This window comes from Geotrypetes seraphini, chromosome 4 (genome assembly GCF_902459505.1).
Source record: "Geotrypetes seraphini chromosome 4, aGeoSer1.1, whole genome shotgun sequence".
In the NCBI taxonomy this organism is placed as follows: domain Eukaryota; kingdom Metazoa; phylum Chordata; class Amphibia; order Gymnophiona; family Dermophiidae; genus Geotrypetes; species Geotrypetes seraphini.
This window is the reverse complement of record NC_047087.1, coordinates 277,161,440-277,179,523: the sequence shown is the minus strand read 5'-3', so window position 1 is coordinate 277,179,523 and position 18,084 is coordinate 277,161,440. Positions and strand designations below refer to the sequence as shown.

General features: G+C 42.1%; 1 protein-coding gene and 1 pseudogene across 1 annotated transcript in view; both read right to left on the bottom strand.

Moving 5' to 3' along the window:
• Positions 1–18,084, bottom strand: part of C4H10orf90 (chromosome 4 C10orf90 homolog) — a 374,134-nt gene that overhangs the window by 53,158 nt on the left and 302,892 nt on the right. The window lies entirely within an intron of this gene.
• Positions 2,099–18,084, bottom strand: part of LOC117359088 — a 41,633-nt pseudogene continuing 25,647 nt past the window's right edge.

Sequence of the window (18,084 nt, the reverse complement as noted above, 5' to 3'; positions counted from 1 at the left end):
AGAAATAGCTAAGAAGAAAAATTAAAAAAATAAAATAAAATTTAAAATTTTTTTAAATTGAATCAGGTTGGGCAGACTGGATGGACCATTCGGGTTGTTATCTGCTGTCATCTACTATGTTATGTATGAGAAACATGAAAAGCATTCCAATGACAGACTTGAGGAAAAGCTTGGGGAGGAGTTTAAGCCACAGGGAGAGGTGAATGAGTAGTCAGAGTGAGACTTGTCAAAGAATAGTGGTAAATGAAGTTTACTCCGAGGAGAAGGACAAGTAGTGTGCCACAGGGATCGGTGCTCAGTCCACTATTTTTAACATTTATGTGAGTAATACTGCAGAAGGATTGTCAGGTACTATTTGCCTCTTTGTGGATTATACCAAAATCTTCAATGAAGCTGTCATCCTGGAAGGTATAGAAAGCATGAGGAGGGATGTAATAGTCCAGAATTTGGCAACTAAGATTTAAAGTAAAAAAACATAGGGTCATGTATTTGAGCTGCAAAAACTCAAGGGAGTATAGGAAGTGAAGTACATCTATGCAGTGATGTACCAAGGGTGGGGTTGTGGGGGCGGGGATATTCCTGGGTGCACACTCTAGGGGGTGCACAGTCGTCCGGGTCTGGAACCTACCACCATACTCTTTAACGGGTCTGGAGCAGAGTCGGCAGCTGTGCTGAAGTGCAGGAAGGTCCTGCGATGACTGCAGCTGCTGGCTCTGCTCCGTAAGAAGTACATGATATTGGAGGGGGTGGACTGGCAGCCGCAGTCATCACGGGACCTTGCCGCAACTCCCTGCTTCTGCCAGTCCACCCCCTCTGATGTCACATAGTTCTTCTGGAGCAGAGCCAGCAGATACAGTCATCGCAGGACTTTGATGGTTTGGAGGGAGAGAGAAAGGAACTTAGAAGAGTGGTGAAGGAAGATAAAGGGGGCAGGGTGGTGGAGGGAGAGAAAGGGGGTCAGGGTGGTATGGAAGGGTGGTAGAGGGAGAGAATGGGGCAGAAGCTGATGGAATTGGTATGCAGGGACAGGGGAAATAGACATAAGGGGGAAGGATACTGGATGGAATTGGGTTGGAGGGAAAGTAAGGGGGCAGATGCTGATGGAAATGGGGGAAGGGAGAGGAGAGAGTGAAATGTCAGACCATGAGGGTGTGGGAGAGGGAAGGGAAGAAGAAGAAGAGAGAAATGCTAGACCATTGGAGGAGGTAAGGGAAAAATATGGACGTCAAACCAATGGGGGTGAAGGGACAGATGGAAGGGGGAGGCATACAGTTTCTGGAAGGGGCATAGAAGGAGAGAAGATGCCATATAGAAGGGGCAGAGAGAAGGTAGACAGTGGATGAAAGGAAGAGAGTGACAAGAAGATGAGGAAAGCAGAAACCAGAGAAGACAAGGTAGAAAAAAAATTTCTATTTATTTATTTTTTTGTTTTAGGGGAGATGCATCGCTGTTTCTGTGGTGTTGTATTGTATGCAGAGTCCAGCTTCTTGGTGCTTCAGTTTAACCTTTCTCTATTTTATCTCCTCTTTTACAAAACTGTAGAGCGTTTTTTAGCATTGGCCGTGGTGGTAACAGCTCTGATGCTCAGAATTCTATAAGCATCTGAGCTGTTACCACCGTGGCTAAAAACCACACTACAGTTTTGTAAAGGGCAGAGGGGTGTTTGTGATTACATATTCCATACTAGGCGAAGGTGTTTTCTGTGTGTTCGAAAGACATGATTTTCTGTTAGGATTGACTGTGCAGGATTGATCTATACTAGTCTGGCTTGTTTAGTTTTACAATGGGTGTATTGATGTTGTACTGCTCACTGAGGTATGTAAGATGCTGTCTTTTGCTAGGTATACTTTGTGTAACATGTGGACTGTTACTAAAATCACATTTTTCATACAAATGGGGGGTGTCAAAAAAATGATGGGCCCCAGGTGTCACATATGCTAGGTGCACCACTGCATCTATGCATGAAAAAAACGCTGAACCTAGGAATGATTGTATCTGATTATCCTAAGATGTTCAAATAGGTTGAAAAGGTGACAGAAAAAGCCTGAAGGATTCTTGGGTGCATTGATAGAGGAATGGCTAGCAGAAAAATGAGGTGTTACCAGATCATACCTTTTTTATTCTTTTCTTTTTTTTCTGTGCCACACACAGAAGCCACAATTTCTATCCCTCATTGTAGAGGCACTTGATCCCATCGTAAAAGTTATCTACTTCCACTTTGCATTTAGTAGAAGTATGCTTATACTTCATAGGAGCTGCCAGACGCTGGTAAAGGACTTCTGTGGTACCTCTGCTTGGCATTTCTGGTCTGCGCTCTCCCTTGAAGGGAAAACTTGGACCCGTGACAGAGGAGGGCTGGAATTTGAACACACCTCTGTTACAGGTTACCAGGGAATGCTTGAGGGGATTGCAGAGGTACACAGCATTGGTAGGCAGCAAAGACTGTGGAGGGGAAAGGCGACGTGCCACAAGCTCATGACAGTGGATCACCTGGGAACTATCCATCTCTGTCTTTTGCAGCAGCTCGCTTGTAAGAGCTAGCCACTCAGGAATAAGTTTTTCCACTTACAAACTGATGATGGCTAGTGACTTGAACTGCAGGAACTAGTGGAACCCTTGAACTGCAGGAGCTGGTAACAGATAATATCAAATAAAGAGGGAAAAAAAAAAAAAACCTCACTTACAAATACGTAATGTCACCCAAACAAAGAGAGAAAGGCAATGTGTCAACAGTGTAATCACAAGGAACAAAAGACCATTGGTCTTGAGAACCTAATTCATTATTTTTTTACATTATTTATATCTTTTTTTTAATAAGTTAACAATTTAATTTATTATGTGCAAAAATATCAAGTGAAAACATCACCACAGTTTTAAAGAGTGTAGCGCAGCGGTTAAAGCTACAGCCTCAGCACCCTGGGGTTGTGGGTTCAAACCCACGCTGCTCCTTGTGACCCTGGGCGAGTCACTTAATCCCCCCATTGCCCCAGGTACGTTAGATAGATTGTGAGCCCGCCGGGACAGACAGGGAAAACTGCTTGAGTACCTGAATAAATGCATGTAAACCTCATATACGTTCTGAGCTCCCCTGGGAGAACGGTATAGAAAATTAAATAAATAAATAATATCCATAGATCCATAATATCCATAGATCTGTAAACCTGGTAACCTGTAACAGAGGTAACCTGTTCTGCCCATCCCCTGGAAACCTTCCCCCCTATAACATCCCCCCCCCCCATGTTAGAAAGTCCCATCCAAGGCCAAATATCTTCCCCAGAGGGCCTGAAAAGACTGCCATTGACGAGCCAGTAAAGCAGTCATATTCATAATGATCCAAAAGGCACTTAATTTTATGTTGGAATAGGACAAAAAAAACCCCAAAACCCAAAGAAGTCCTTGTAAGGATCAGCTGTGTAGTCCTTCAATCAGTCGATGGATCAGCTGGGAACTATCCAGCTCTGTCTTTTGCAGCAACTCACTTGTAAGAGCCAACCACTCAGGAATAAGTTTCTCCACTTCCAAACTGATGATGGCTTGTGCCTTGAACTGCAGGAGCTGGTAAAAGTTCAGGCACTGGAGCAGCTGCTGGCCGAACACTGCCACATGTTGGGAAGGGTTCATTCTGGGAAGGCCAGCTAGTAACTGAGGGCTGACATTCACTGCAATGAAAAAGTTGAAGAAAATCCAGCGGTGTAGCTGGGTTACCAGATTTTGTCCTAAAAAAAAAAAAAAAGAGGATGTGTGGCTCCGCCCCGTTCCAATTCTGGCCATGCCCTGTTCTGCTCACAGTCTCGCTCCATTCTGCCCAGAGCCCTGCCCTGTTCCACCCCCAACCCCAGCCGCATCTGGAGGGAATCTGCACATGTGTGGATGTAACACAATGATGTCACGCCCATGACATCATGGCATCACATCCATGCATGCGCAGATGCACTCCAGACATGGTCCAGAGCTCAATGGTTTTCAAAACCTGGACAAAAGAAGCCATGTCTGGGTAAATCCAGATATCTGGTAAACCTAAGCTGTGTGTAGATCCCAGTTCATGTTTATCAAGAAATTCTCCATTCTGAGAATTTCAGCTGGACACCAGCCATAGAAGCTATCGCTGATCAATACCTTCAGTACTGGAATCTTCTCATCTTCCTCGATGGTGTTAGCAGTAAGTGGCAATAATACAGCGCGAGTATTGTGGACGGGCATTTTCTGTGGCTAAAAACCAGTCCAAAAGACTGATGGCCAGGGCAAGTGTTTCTGTATAAAGATGGAATTGGGTCTCGAGTTTAGCCAGCCACTGAATCACCTCATCCTGTTGATCTGGAGAAACAGGTGCACCCTGATCAGCTGGCATTTTGGGCACATACATCTTCCACATCTGGGCATCTCTAAAGACTGCTATTTCTGGAAGAAATGACAGTTTTCTGCTCTCCAGAGGTCCTGAAAACTTCTTGGTACCCCTCATATACACCTGCCTCCCTACTGCATACAGCGACCTCCTCTGCAAAGCTGGAGGATTCACAGTTGCATCATACGAACTGGTCAATTAAAAATAATATAAAATTAATATTTCTGCAAAATAGTAACAATCTTCAATTTTGTTCTTCCCTGCAGGAGCCGATGGGATTCATCTTCTCAGTGTGAGATGGGGGTGATGGGAAAGGGCCAGAGAAATTAAATACTGTTTGAAGTGGAGAGGATCATTTATAATAATAAAAAATAAAAATAAAAAGCTGCTGGTTGGGGGAGCAGGGCAGGAGCCGAGGGGGAGGGGGTGGGGCGCTGAAGTGGGTCAGACCTTATTTAGAGTACTGGAGTACCTTCTAAAAGATATCAACAGGATAGAGTTGCTCCAAAGATCAGTGCTTTTCAACATATGGCATATGGAGACAACCTCAAAAATATCAATATGTATACTTTTGAAGAAAGAGACAAAAAGTAGAAGAAAACAAGTCCACTATGGATAAATCCAATGAGGAAACAACAGCAGGGCTGATGGAAATACAAACCAACCAGCAGTAATCATTCTATAAATTTTATTCTGTCAACAATGACTTGACTCAACACAAATAGATTTTCAGCTTGAGATCCTGCTTAAGGAGTCAGTAGATATCCCCAAGAGTAATTGGGGATCATTCCTGCCCTGGACCACCAGAGATTATAAGTCAATGAAGCCGTCCGTGCAATGCACAGCGGTGGCAAAAATGGCGAACAGAATGCTAGGAATGATTAAGAATGGGATCACGAACAGATTGGAGAAGGTTATCAAGCTGCTGTACCAGGCCTTGGTACGCTATCACCTGGAATACTACGTCCAGCACTGGTCACCGTATATGAAGAAGGACACTCAAAAAGCATTCTTTTTACCATGCGCAATCTACGAAAAATAAGAAAATTCTTCGAAAAAGAGCAATATAGACTCATAGTCCAATCCCTAAGCCTAAGTCTAGTGGACTACTGCAATATCCTCTACCTACCATGCCCCACAAACTTAATAAAACAATTACAGACTGTACAAAACACATCCCTTGACCACATCACCAATGCCTACCTAGATTCTCATTGGCTACCTATACAAGCTCGTATTCAATACAAATTTTACTGCCTATTATTCAAAGCATTAAACGGAACTGCACCCACCCATCTAATCAACCGCCTAAATCGGAACCTCTCATCCAGACAAAGGAGAACCCAGTCCCCATTTTCCTACCCCCCCCCTTTCAAAGGAACTCAGCGCAAAAGGATATATGACTACCTACTAGCAACTGAAGCAGCAAAACTGGACCTCCTAATCTCCAACCTGCTGACAGCAACAAGTGACTTTAAATCTTTCCGAAAAGAAATCAAAACCCTGTTATTCAAAAAATTTATCCAGATATCTTAACTCCATCTTCCTTCCCCCCCCGATATCTCTCCCCTCACTTCCCCTAACTCATCAAAGTTTCCAGCATCCATAAGAACATAAGAAATGCCATTCACCGGATCAGACCCTAGGTCCATCCTGTCCGGCGACCTGCACACACGGAGGCCAAAGATCCTGTTTACCCGTACCCCTCAATATGTAACTTCTCTGAAACGTAATCCTTATTCTTCTTCCTATCTTTTAATCCCTCCTCACAACTCTATTATGTAACCAGCTCCTTAAATTGTAATTTTTCCTGGAAATGTCCAGTCATCTTTTGATGTAATCCGCCTTGAACTGCAAGGTACAGGTGGAATAGAAGTCAGTAATGTAATGTAATGACATTGTACTACTCAAAAGGGTCCAGAGAAGAGCGACTAAAATGATTAAGGGGCTGGAGGAGTTGCTGTACAGTGAGAGATTAGAGAAACTGGACCTCTTCTCCCTTGAAAAGAGAAGACTGAGAGGGGACATGATCAAAACATTCAAGATAATGAAGGGAATATACTTAGATAAAGACAGGTTGTTCACCCTCTCCAAGGTAGAAAGAACGAGAGGGCACTCTCTAAAGTTAAAAGGGGATAGATTCCATACAAATGTAAGGAAGTTCTTCTTCACCCAGAGAGTGGTAGAACACTGGAAGGCTCTTCCGGAGGCTGTTATAGGGGAAAACACCCTCCAGGGATTCAAGACAAAGTTGGACAAGTTCCTGCTAAAACTGGAATATACACAAGTGTGGCTGGACTCATTTAGAGAACTGGTCTTTGACCTTCGGCCGCCACATGAGCAGACTGCTGGGCATGATGGACCACTGGTCTGACCTAGCAGCGGCAATTCTTATGTTCTTATGAAGGGGACATCTAGAGACTCCCGGTGCCATTTGATTTTTTTAAAAAAAGCCTTTTATATTTGTCTAACAGCCTTTATATGTGGAAAACCCTTTTTAAAATTAACACCTAAGTTTAAGAAAATCGGCACTTTTAATTTACTGACTTACTGAAAAGGCTTCAAAAGTCAAAGAATGTTTTTTTTACATTTCTAATTCATAGAACATGAGGATGCCGTTTAAAATCAGATGACTTGACTGAACTACATTCTTTGTGCTTAAAGATACCTAGACCTTACTCCCAAACACACCTACATTCGTTAAAAATGTCCCAGTAAAGGAAAAAAGTTGTAGAACTCTAATTACCTCATTTTTTATTCCCTAAACCACCTTTCCTGTGAGTAATGAGACGGTTTTTCAAAAGCAATTAAGAACTTCCTAAATGGTACAAATAGCAATATATCATGATTTGTGCTATGCCACACACAATCCATTCAGGTAAACCTTTTTTTTTAAAAAAATATTCCTGGGGAAATGATTAACAGTGCTATCTTTTAAAAGTACAAAATCAAATAAATGTTTTAAGTGTCATGAGCTCATATGATGACTAGTGTCCACTGATACTTAATATAACATTTACTGGTTACTATTCAATTAGGCCCTTTTTTTACTAAGCCATGGTAGAGGTTTCTACCGCGGCCCGGAGCACTAAATTCTTCTATACACATAGAATTCCTATGAGTGTCACAGTCTTTAGCGCTCTGGGCTGCGGTAGAAACCTCTACCACAGCTTAGTAAAAGAAAGCCTTATTTGCTATCCACAGTGTTTAAAAATGTACACACTTTTCCCCTCCGTATTCACGGTTTCGCAGTCCGTGGTTTCGGTTATTCGCGGTTTTTCTATCAAAGGCCACGCCCCCAAATTTACATCCCAGGAAATCACTGCTCCCGGCGTTGCACAGAGAAAATCGGTCCTCCCAGCTGCACTTTCTTCAGGTTATTTGCGGTTTTGTGTCTTTTTTTGTTTTTTACAGAAAAACCGTGAATAACATGCAAAACGTTATTCACGTTTTTTCTCTATTCGCTGCCTTGCCGTTCCCCTATCACCACAAATGCGGAGGGGGAAGTGTACAATATATTCAGCATCACTATCCCAATAAGCAGTGGCACTGAATATGCAAATAATGTGGAGGGACCAGTGGCATAGTAAGGAGGGGAAGACGGTCCACCCTGGGTGCCATGTAGGGCACCAACACTCCTCCTTCTCTCCGTCCCCCGCCTCTAGCCATTCCTCCCCTCCACCCGCATGCCCCCTTCCCTTTCCCCATACTTCTAGCTGAAGTTGTTGTTCGCGACGGTCAACAATATGCTCTTCGCGACTCTGTCGGCTCTCCTGCTGACGCCAATTATGTGTGCCGCGCATAGGAAGTGATGTCAGAGGGAGAGCCAAAGGGGTCACGAGCATGTTGTTGATCGCCTTGTGCAACAAATTCAACTTGAGGTATGGAGGAAGGGGGTGGCACATGCAGCGGGCAGGAGCGGGAAAGGAGCAGGGGAACGGAGATGAGGGCGGGGAGAGGTGCCATCGTCCCAGGCACCTCCCACCCTGGGTACGCCACTGGGAGGGACATTTTTGATATGATGTCCAAATCTGAATTTGGACGTTTTGTGGAATGTGCACCAAAATCCAGTAGCGAACACGACCATTTTTTGAAACAGAAAAACTCTCTTTTCGTTTCAGAAATGGCTATTTTTCAGATGTGCATGTCCTCAGTGGGTCTATTTTTTAAACTATTTTGAAAAAAACACTTCCAAAAGGAAAATGCACAAAGCATGCCAATGGGATATAGGAGGGGGCCAGTATTTTTAGTAGACTGGCCACACAGACATCCCAGCAAAGCAGTGGGGTACCTTAGTGGGCACTGCAGTGAGATTAACATAAAAAGGCCCAGGTACACATCTTACTACAACCTTGTATTGAGAGCCCTCCAAAAACCCACCCAAAACCTAATGGACCCAATTGTACACCACAACAATAGCTCATATGCCTGCAAGTGTCACCTATGTGTAGGTGCAGTGGGATTTGGGTTGATTTTTGGAGCATCACATATCTACTATAATAAAACCCTAAGCGCGCATGTGCACTCTTACCGGCATGTTCCGTGATCCCTGATCTGTAGGTCCGTGGCCGGCAAGAGTGCACATGTGCACTAGAAGACACCAGGACTCCTCCTCCCAAGCACCAGCCACGCTGACTGGCTTCGGCCCCGCGGGCCTCTCATGGAGCCCACCTTCCCGCCCAGCATGGATGGCGGTGGTAGCAGCAATGCCGGGAGCAGGCCAGTACCAGGGCGACTTAATGCGGCTGTTGGATTGAGGCGTGTGTGGTGGCTGTCGGCACGTGCAGGCTGCGGCGTCTTGAGGTGGCTGTCAGCGCGTACAGGCAGTTGAGCTGTGGCGAAGTCGGATGCTGGACAGGGGGAGCATGAAAGAGGTGCTGATGAACAGGGGGGGATGTAACAGGAAGGGAGGCATACTGCCTGACAGGGGGAAGCAGGGAACAGATGCTGATTGTCAGGGGTGGAGGTAACAGGAATGGGGGTAAAAGAAAGGGAGAAGGCTACTGCTGAACAAGGGGAGCAGGGAAGAGGTGCTGCTGGACAGGGGGAGCAGTGAAGGGGTGGTGGTGGACACAAGGGAGGTAAAAGGAAGGGAGAAGGGCTACTGATGGACAGGGGGAGCAGGCAAGGGGTGGTGGCGGACAGCCAAGGAAAGAGAGAGACAGACAGAAAGAAAGAGAGACAGCGGGAGGGAGAGAGACAGAAAGAAGAAAGACAGACAGACATATATTCTAGCACCCGTTAATGTAACACTGCCCTACTGGGCTAGTCCTGGAACCTGCTTGCTGCTCTACTAAGACTGGCTATAACATCTGAAGCTTTCATATAGGCAGGCATGTACTGTTTCATTCATATCTTTAGGGGTGGGGCGGTAGGTGCATGGGGGGGGGGGGCTGTCAGTGACCACTGGGCGTGCATGGTCACCTGGTTAGTTTGGGCAAAAATTTGGCATTTTTTTCTTGTTAAAACAGGTCTAGTCCTAAATGTCCAAATTGTTCACTAGACATTTTCAAAAATGATTGATTATTGCAGAAAAACATCTAAATCATGTCTGTCCTAGGCCTGCCCAAACCACGCCTCTAACATGCCCCCTTGAGATTTAGACACACTGCAAAAAACCACCATAGAAATTAATCTAGAACATGGTTTTGAAAATAGTGAATGCTCCTTTATGCATTTTGGAAGTTTTTCCTTTTTTGAAAATGAGCCCCATATCACCTTTGCCTGCTATGAGACTATTTTTTGTTTTTTATGAAATTTCAAAATATAATTCACAAAATCCACTTGTTAAACAGTGGCAGAAAATAAATACTAGCAATATATGATTTAAAAAGTAATACTATCAAAGTTCTTTATCAGACCTCAATGGCACAAGGGAATGACACATAAAGATAAGGAGATCACTCTCAAGAAATAAAAAAAGGAAAAGCTTAACATATATTATCCAACCAAATTCCTATCTTAAGCCCAAATATACAAACTTTTTCAAATCAAGGAAAGCTTTTAATTGCTCTGGAGAGAAGAAAAAAACAAACCATATTTAGATCCACCAAACTTAACCAAACATTTAAGGGGTTAGTCAGAAAGAAGATTGCTCCCAAATTTACCCCCTTTTTACTAAGCTGTGATAGAGGTTATTACCACATCACGGAGTGCTAAATGCTCCAATGCTGCCCCTACACTCGTAGGAATTCTGCAAGCATTGGAGCATTTAGCACTCTGGGCCACGGTAGAAACCTCTATTGTGGTTTAGTAAAAGAAGGCCTTAAAGTATTCTGCCTCAGATTTAGAAATGCTTGCTTTCTCTCTTGAGTACTTTTAGTCACATCTGGATATATCCAAACCTTCTGCCCATAAAAAGGGTTTTTTAAATTATAAAAATACATCTTCATTATAACATTTAAATCCTGCTCAAACACAAAACTAACTATCAAGGTAGATAGATTTGGTAATAGACTCATCAAGAAATGCTGACAAATTTTCCAAATGTATCTCTTCATTCTCTGCATCCTCTTTGGCCACCACCAAAGGAATATAATATTTTGTTAAATGGTGGTATATTATCAAGGGAAATTGAGACTAATTCTATAATAGGGTACAAGTTTCAATTTTTTAAAGATTTGTTATCTACGCAATATCATATACTGTATTTCAATGCATACAACAATTTGTTAAAAAAAGGGGAGGACAAGACAAGACATGTATATACGTTTTGAAACAAACTGGTACAAAAGGCAAGAGGGATGAACTACAATCTTTAAAGAAAGAAAAAGAAACATTTAGGGAAGGACACATGGTGGGAACACAAAAAAATAAAAATAATAATTTGGTGACCTGCTCGAAAAATTGATGGCGACCTACTCGTAAGATTAATAAAGGTCTAAAGGTTTAGTAATTGGTGAGTTTTGCTGTCTATGTTTTGAATGTGTCCTTATACAGAAAGCTTTTTAAAAAGCGCTTGAATTTTTCTAAGGAATATAATGATAATATAATGATAAATTATAATGATAATGCAAATATAATGATAAATTATTCCAAAGCTGGGGTGCTATGACCGAGAAAATGGTAGATCTCCTGGTCCCTATTATTTTTAAAGAAGGAATAGTTAATAAATGTTGTGTTGATCTGATTAAGAGGCCTAATTAATGGGCCTTTTATAAAGAAAAGTTGAACTCTGCTTTATAAAATACTAGTGTAACTGGAAGAAAACATGCTTTGATTTAAGGCATGAACACTTGAACCTGTATCTAGAATTCTAGATGTTTATAAGAAGACAACAAATCATAGTATTTTATAGAAACAGAGAAATATGAAAGCCTATCCATGCCATCTACTATCCCTTCCTCTCCCAAAGAGATCCAATGTACTTGTCCCAAACTTTATTGGCTTCAGTCTTCATCTTCACAACCTCCACTGGGAGGCCGTTCCATGCGTTCACTACCCTTTACATGAAAAAGTATTTTCTGAGGTTATGTCTTATTCCAACCCCTTTCATTCCAAGTTTCATTTCAGCAGGGGGGGTATATCTTTTGTTTTGGTATTATTGCTGATGGTAATGATGGATGGGGGAGGGAATTTTTATCTTTTATATAGATTCTGATTGTTTATAAGTGCTTATTTGATTATTATTATTTGTATGTAAATTGTATTGCACTTTTTATTGGCATTAAAAACTAAATAAAGTTTTAAAAAAAGAAAGAGACTCACTTCATGTGCATTTATGCCATATAGGTTTTTAAACATCTCTATCATATCTCCCCTCTCTTGCCTTTCTTCCAAGGTATTAGGACAGATTTAAAGATCATCTTCACATTTAGAAATTCTATGTTGATAAATCAAAGTAGATAGGGGTAATTTTAAAATAAGGCACCACGATTAAGCAAGTAAGAAAGTGCCTGTTTCCTGCTTATTTTATGCATAGAAGTTATCAACATGGGCTACGGTTAAGCCAGACTATTTTTATCCCAAGTCATGCTATTTTATCCCAGGGTCACATTGCTTAAAATTGGACCCAGTGTAATTGGACTACCCACAGGGAGGGAGGGAAGGAGAAAGAGATGCCAGACCACGCCTGGAAGAAGAAATGCTCTACAAAGTAACATGAGGAGAGAAGGAAAAATGTTGGACCAAGGGGTAGAGGGGGAAAGAGTGGCAATGGACTCAGTGGGGGGGGGGGGGGAGGGAGGGGATAGAGAGAGAGAGATTGGATCCAGGGGTGGAGAGGCTAGAGGGAAGAGGTGGTTATGACTTGTGGCACAAAGCACTTTTGGATTTGAGAAGGGGAGGATTGGCAGCTGATCTTGCTCCTCTTCACTGTCAGTGGAAGGGAGAGAATGCTGCATGGGGGAAGAGATGCAAGGGAGAGAGAGAGAGAGAGATGTGTTGGGCAGGGGGGTAGATGAAAAGGAGGGAAAGAAGGAGGGAGATGTTAGATCCAGAAGCAGAATGGAGTGATGGAGAGAAGACTGGCAATGGGAGTGAGGAAAGAGAGTGGAAGAAATGCTGGAACATAGGGGAGAATGCAGGAGAGAAGAGAGAGAGAGAGAGATGTCAGACTATGAGGGTCAGGGGAGGGGAAAGGAAGAGGGAGCAGATGCTAGGCTATAAGGGTGGAGGAAGAAATACACTGAGAAAGGTAGAACCCTGAGGGGGAGGAGAGGGTGGCAAAGAAATGGATGACAGGATAGATATTACAGAGGGTAGAAATATGGCAATGGGGGTTTTGAAGATGAAAGGGAATGAAGGAATGAGGAAGGAATGAGATGGGGAATGGGAGAGAAGATAGGTAGCTGAAAAGTGAAAAAGAGGAGAAGGGTAATAAAGAGGCAGAAAGGGATGATCAATATGTCAGAGATAGGTGTAGTGAGGGAATAGACAGGAGAGGAGAAAAAAAGACAAATAGATAGCAGCCGCTTGAAGAGGAATTAGCAGATGACAGGAAAACAGAAAAGAGAAACTGGAACCAACATAATGAAAAAAATAAAACATTCAGGCAACAAAGGTAGAAGAAAAACATTTTAATTTAAATGGAATATGGATAATATGAGTAATTTAGCAAAAATACTGTTTAAATTTTGGCAAATAAACTTGCAGAATTTTGAAATTGTTTTTGTGCAGAATTCCGCCAGGAGTACTCATTCCATAAAATAGCACTCTGTGTTAAAATAACCCAACTTCTAGTAAGATAACCTGACTTAACTGCAGCCCACATTGCTAACTAACCCCCTTTATAAAATACGAGTAGGGCCTGATTCTATAAACGGAGCTGCTACGCACAGTTGTCTATCAACTGCTAGGCATCATTATAGAATCGCACTTAGCGATTCCTAACTCAACTTGCAGCCTCTTTTACAAAGCCACGCTAGCAGCTTTGCTGCGCTAACGGCCCCGAAGTCCATAGAAATGTAAAGGGCTTCGGGGCTGTTGCCGTGCAGAAGCTGCTAGTGCGGCTTTGAAAAAGAGGCCGTTAGATACCGGCAGGCATCGGTATATTAAGCCAGAGATTCGTTGGCATGTAGATGCCTACCAACGCCTGTCATACCACTCCTATTCTCTGCCCTTAACTACTCCCACTTTTCAGGTAAGCACGGGTAGTTACTGTTTGACACCTCGCTGAATTCCACACAGAACTTACTATCATTTAAAAATAATTTTTTTAGCTTTTAATGGTGTGGTCAATTACCACACCAGTTAAATCAATTCAATTTTGAGTTTTGCATGGAACTCAGCTAGGCACTGCCAATGTAGCTGCTTAGCGGCACCTAGCATATGCACCATATACAGAATCAGGGCCTACATGCACAAATCAGGATTCCACCCAAACTCTGCCCTAGAACATGCCAACCTGGATGCTAACTGATATGTACAGTTCCTCCTTTCTAAAATGCCCCTCCACATTTGCATATTACAGTTACCAGAAATTTGGATGGCTTTGTGGCTTATAAAAACTAGCACTACTATACATATCTCTGTCAGACAATGACCAGATGTCTCATGGTGTTTAACTTCCAGTTTCAGAGCCTACTAGAAGTTTCTCTAGTTGATAAACAGCCATTGAAAATCCAAGATGGATTCTCCTTTGTTCCTGAAAGTTCTTCAGAATAAGGTTCCAGTTTCTGAGCCGGCAACCAGCAATTCTGTGATTCTTGTATTCTCTTTCCTCGCCATGGTGATAAAAGACAGAAAGCAAATGGTACTCAAGAGATAACCTGACACATAACATATCTCTCTAGATTATGATCTCAGAAAGTCATTGCTGTTTATGTTTAACAAAAGCCATGACAGCTTTTGTGAGAAACCAACAGATTTTTATGCTAGGTTATAAGCTCACTCACAATGTTCCTGTCAATACTGATACATGAAGTTTACTGATATGTCAGAAAGAGTCTAGAGTGGGTTTTTTTTTGTTGAATTTTACAGACAAAAAGTTGAAAAATGCTTTTTCTAAGGATTTGGCCTTTGCACATTGAAAAGGACACTTAAAACTTCCGGCCTCTTTTACAAAACTGTGTGGCAACAGCCCCGAAGCCCTTTAAATCTCTTTGGGCTTCGGGGCCGTTAGCGCAGCCGCAAGTGCAGCTTTGTAAAAGAGGCCGTTTGTTTTTAATATGTTGTGCATTTGGAGCAAGGATATTCAGTTCTGCTCTTCAAGGGCTATGCAAATTAATCCAGCTTTCTAAGTCAAATATTAGATTTGCGTTTAGTCACTTTTATTTATATGCAAGACACAATAATAATAATAATAACAACAATTTATATACCGCAGGACCGTGAAGTTCTATACGGTTTACAATGATTAAAGATGTTACAGATTGAGTGGAATAAACAAAGTACAGACTTAGTAATTATCAGTTCTAGAGATCGTTTGTTGAGGACTACGATTGCATAGGTTGGTTTCCTAAGTATTTCAGGAACAGATGTGTTTTTAGGCATTTCCTGAATTCCCTATAAGTAGTAGGCACGAGTAAATGTTCTAGATCTTTACCCCATAGGGCTGCTTGATGTGAGAAAAGATGTTGGTGATGACTTTTAAATTTACAACCTCTAACCGGTGGAGAAACAAAGTTCGGGTGTGAGCTTCGCCTATGTCTGTTGGTTGTGAAAGAGAAAAGGTCTGTTTTATATATGTAGGGGCTAAGCCATAAAGTACCATGAAGCAAAAACAACCAATCTTGAATTTCACACATGCCTCCATCGGCAGCCAGTGTAGAAGTCGATAGGAAGGTGTTACGTGATCAAACTTCTTCAGTCCACTAAGTAGTCTAACCGCTGCATTTTGTACCAGTTGCAATCGTTGCATATTCTTCTGGGGGAGTGTCAAGTAGGCGATGTTACAATAATCGAGTTGACTCAGTATAAGGGATTGTACCAGAATACGAAATGATGAGGCATCGAAGTAAGCTCTGATGGACCGAAGCTTCCAGAGGGTGAGAAAGATTTTTCTAATCCAGGAGTCTATCTAACTAAGGTTATTGATGCACATTGATGCTTTAGTGTCAAGTGGATGTAGCGATGCTATGAAAAATTTTGTTTTCTTTGAGTTTAGTTTTAGTCTGAATTCCATCATCCATTGCTCCATCTAATTTAGTACTTCTGTTGCTTTGGAGGTGACTTCTGAGACAGAGTTAGTGAATGGGATAATTATCGTGAAGTCATCAGCGTAGCTAAATAGTTTTATCCCCAGCTGGGACAATGGTGCACCCAATGAGGACATGTAAACATTGAAGAGCAAAGGGGATAGTGGTGATCCCTGTTGCATGCCAGATGGATTGCTCCATGTGTCAGAGAGATCGTGATTAAAACGGACTTGGTAGGTGCATGATATAAGGAAACCTCGAAACCAGTTCAGTACCTCTCCTCTGATTCCAATTGCGTCTAGGCATTGTAGCAGTTTTCCATGGTCCACTAAGTCAAAGGCAGAGCTCATGTCAAATTGCATGATTAGGGCATTGAGGCTCTTACTGAACAAGTAACGTAAATTGTCCAGGATAGCCGCAATTACTGGCTCAGTGCTAAACAGAGGCCTAAAACCAGATGGCCTTTTCAAGTGTTTGAATGAGTGAAGGGAGATTTTAATTGTGTAAAGAAAGAAAGTTTTTAAAGTCTTTCGCTTCTGGATTGTCTATTTCATCTAGATGTAAGTTTATGTCTCCTGGAATTAGATTATGTGATGAAGTGATTGAGTTATGAAGGACAAATTCGCAGAAGTCCTCTCTAGCTTTTGGCCAGCTTTTCGGCGGAACATAGAATAGTATACAAGAAAGGGAATCTTCTAGTTTCTTATTGCTAATTTTACAGGCTAATATTTCTAATTGATTGGTTATTTTGGAATCCAATAGTTCAACTACAAATCCTTCCTTGGCGACAATTGCTAATCTTCCCCCTCTTCTTCCATCACGATTTAGCATGTAAATTTTAAAATTATCTGTTAGAAGATCATTTATTATTGGGTCATCTTCAGACAGTAGCCATGTTTCCGTTAGGAAAAGACAGGTTGTTTGCTTGTTGATGATCCAATCTTTAATTTAATTTAATCTTTAATTCTAACAGATCTGGTGTTAAGATATGCACAGGAAACGGAAGTAGATGTGATAGGTTTGGTAGATGTAGTAGTTCTGATAGGTTTTACTTCCCTAATCCTTTTATTTTTGGGGGGGTATGTTGACGTCTTCCGTTGCTCGAGATTACCTTGATATGGTTTGCTCTGTCTTCCTGTTGGTTATTTATAAGCCTGATGGGTAAATCAGGATAATGGGCTGAGTGTAGCTGTGGATAGAGTGACTTAACATCCTTAATGTTATTGCATATTAAATAGATTAGTAGAATCAGTAGGAGATGCATGCTTGCAGATTAAACTGATTCCTTCTTGTCCTAATGGCTATTTGGTGTTTCTGTTACTTCTAGTTTCTAGGATAATTAATTAGCAGTGAATCAGATAGCACTAGATCAGATTCAATAATGACAGTTAAATTAATAGTTAAATTAGTTAAATAGCAGTAAATCAGATATCTGGTATCGGTGCTGATTTTAAGTATCCCCGCTGGTTCGGGGGAGGGGCAAATCAATTCGCTTGCCTGCAAGATCGGGCTCCTGCTTCTCTCTCCTGCCCGCTGGTATCGGTGCTGATTTTTAAGTTTTAAATGAAAAAAATGCATTTTAGTCTAGATTAGAATAGAAGTTGTAAAGGATTTCAATCTCCTGGGCTCTGTCGTAAACAAAGAAGCAACTAACAGGAAGAAATACTCTGCAGTGTAGCACTTGGTGGCTCTTCAATGAAGGCTCTCGACAAAATATTCAAAGGCAAGGAAATAACACTCCAAGTGAAGATCAGACTTGGCCACACACTCATTTTCTCAGTGGTCGATTATGGATGTGAAAGCCGGATATAAGTGAGATCAGGGTCTGATAATTTTCCTTCATCACCTCCCTGTAGAGCTCCTTCTGCTCTTCATTTAAATACTCCCACTCCTCCTGGGAGAAAGAGGCAGCGATGTCCTCAAACTTTACTGGCATCTGCGCAGAAGCTCTTGCAGGCATTTTCCTGACCTGGAGGCTCTTTTTCTGGCCTCTTGCAGCGCTGGAGGGAGGGAGAGAAGGGCAGAGACTGAGATTTAGAGCTGGAGATTTCCGGTTTATCTGCAAACGAGAGAAACAAAGAAAGCAGGAAACAAGAGATTTCCTGTTTGGCACAGACCGATGACCCCCCTCCCCCCTTTTACAAAACCGTGCAAGAAAGTTTTAGT